The sequence below is a fragment of the Oryza sativa genome, chromosome 2 (genome assembly GCF_034140825.1).
Source record: "Oryza sativa Japonica Group chromosome 2, ASM3414082v1".
In the NCBI taxonomy this organism is placed as follows: domain Eukaryota; kingdom Viridiplantae; phylum Streptophyta; class Magnoliopsida; order Poales; family Poaceae; genus Oryza; species Oryza sativa.
Window position 1 is genome coordinate 15,230,087 of NC_089036.1, and position 2,683 is coordinate 15,232,769.

The 2,683-nt window shown below is 45.8% G+C and overlaps 1 non-coding gene across 1 annotated transcript; it reads right to left on the reverse strand.

The window, feature by feature from the left end:
* Positions 1–2,198: 2,198 nt before the first annotated feature.
* Positions 2,199–2,305, reverse strand: LOC112938061 (small nucleolar RNA R71). The gene has a single exon (XR_003241111.1). It is a non-coding gene; the product is annotated as a small nucleolar RNA R71 (small nucleolar RNA).
* Positions 2,306–2,683: the final 378 nt, after the last annotated feature.

A 2,683-nucleotide genomic window follows, 5' to 3' on the forward strand; every position in this document is an offset into this window, starting at 1 on the left:
TTGTTTCCGTATAAGATATGATATGTGGTGGACCCTGCCGAGATTTAGCCAACTACTATTAGGTATGTGGTATCCATAACCCTGACAGTAGCCCCCAACTTCAATGCAAATGAACGAGTTGATGTTCTTGACCGAAGAGCTTGGAACAACTATTGTCGTGCTCATTGGACCGTTCTCGGTGAGATCAGAGATAGTGCTAGATTCCCCTTATCGGCCTTTGTAGGCTCCATATTGAGTTTGTCTAGGTCCCGATGTCGACCGAGAAGGTATGGAGCATGCGACTAAGTCTCCCGTCTTGCTGTATCAAGAATTTGGATTGAAGTCAAGAAATTTCGTCTCGGTGGGTACACCATCACTTTATTCCATATTCCTTCTCGAGCTCCATCAACCATTCTCGAGTAATCTAGAAGGTGCAAAGTCTGCGACAAAGCCTTGAAAATCTGACTTGACTATTCTAATGTCTGACTTTCCTAAAATCAATACTCAAAACATAATATTAAATAGAAATAGACCTCGAGCGAATGCTCAAAGGGCAATATGTGTGGAAAAATTGAAAATCTGTGTGCAGTACGCTCGCTAGAGTTGCCCTCAGCAAACAGAGTTTGGTACCCTTCCTAGCCCCAAGCTGTTTTTATGGAAAAGCCATTTTTCACAAAGACAGCTTGAATCTTATAACAAACCATGCTGAAGCTGACAAATCCTAGCCCCCAGCTATAAAGTTGGAAAACTTAATTTCCGATTACACGGCTTGATTAATACGCATCGAGTGAGAACACTTACATGACCAGGTTTTACATGGTCCTTCGGCTCTTAGAATCTGACAAGACCTTACACATCCGTTTAGCACTCTTACCTTAGGTTTTACATGGTTTCTCGGAGGCTTGTCAGATCAGCGTAAAGGGACAATAGGACCGCCTTCATGACAAGGCGATATAAGAAAAGAGGATCACCGGACAAATATTGCACATATAAACACTTACAGAAGTTGACGTATATGAAGTGATGAGACGATTTCTACACCGGGTGAAGACGAGGTGTATAGTTGTACTCAACAAATCGTAGAGGTAGTGGGAGAATTGCTACACCGCTGGTCGAAGGCCAGTTATAGTCATAACTCGACCACTGGAGTTTAAGGTGCGAGAGGTCGCTACATCCTCTTAGTTGATAACCAGAAGTGAGTATCTCTCGACCGTTTGAAATAGAGGTGCGAGGACCGCTACGTTGCTGGTTGAAAGACTAGTCGTAGTCGTACCTCGATCATTAGAAGTTGTGGTACGAGGACCGCTATGTTTGTTGTTATTTCTTAACGACATTACTAGAAATATAATTTCCAGCAATGGTGCATAAATACTCCTTGTATAAGGGTGAAATGCTATAATGGTTTATCCATGCCTTGCGGATGAACTCTGTAACCATAATATACCAGGAGTATTTTTACGCCATTGCCGGGAATTATATTTCTAGTAATATCGTTAAAAAATACCAACAAGCATTTCTGGTGCCGTTGCCGGGGATTATATTTCTAGTAATGTTGTTAAGAAATACCAACAAGCATTTCTGGCGCCGTTGCCAGGGAAGATTCATAAAAGAGATTACCTGAACTAATATTTTATATTTACCTCTTTATAATCACTGCCCTTTGCAGGCTAACCTTGGCTGTTTTCACTTTTGTTGTGGAAACAGGGTAGTGCATGACTGGTTTCAACTTGCCAGAAAATTTCAAAGAAAATCCAGAAGCTTTCTTCCGGAGCGTTAGGCTGCGAGTCGCTGCTCCGCAGAAAACTCTACCGACAGAGAAACCAGCCGTACCAACACTACCGACTTTCAAGATTATGGCTAGCAAGACTCTCCGCGAGTTCGCTGCTCCCTCTGCTGACAATGTGGCCATTGGGCCACAGATCAACATGGGAGATGTGGATTTGGACTTGAAGTCCAGCCTCATCACGATGGCGTAGGCTAGCCCATTCTGTGGCAAGCTTAATGAGGATGCCAATGCTCATCTGCAACAGTTCCTGAAGATCTGTAGCACGCACACCATCAAGGGCGTCAGTCCTGACGCCGTCAGGCTATGGCTGTTTTCGTTCTCCCTTCTCGGGAGAGCGAAGTAGTGGTTCTATCCCAACCGTGCTGCTATCAATACCTGGGACAAATGCTTTACGGCATTCCTCTCGAAATTCTTTCCGATGGACAAAACCAATGCCCTTCGTGGAAGGATTTCAAGTTTCCAGCAGACAAGGGACGAGTCTATTCCTGAAGTATGGGAACGTCTGCAGGAGTATGTGGCCGCCTGTCCTCGTCATGGGATGGACGACTGGCTGATCCTGCAGAACTTTTACAATGGACTCACACCGATGTCCCGCGATCACCTGGACGCGGCAGCTGGAGGAGCTTTCTTCTCTAAGACGGTTCAAGGAGCCGTTGATCTAATAGAGAAGATGGTCTCCAATATGGGTTGGAGCAAGGAACGACTCCAGACCCGTCAGTGAGGCATGCATACCATCAAGGAGACGGCGTTGCTTGCTGCCAAGCTAGACCTCCTCATGAAGCGATTGGACGACCACAACAAAAGGCCACAAGGCATCGTCAAGGCCTTGGACTCACACGTTACGTGTGAGGTCTGCGGCGGCACGGGTCACTCTGGGAATGACTGCCCGGAAACCCATGAGGAGGCGATGTACATGGG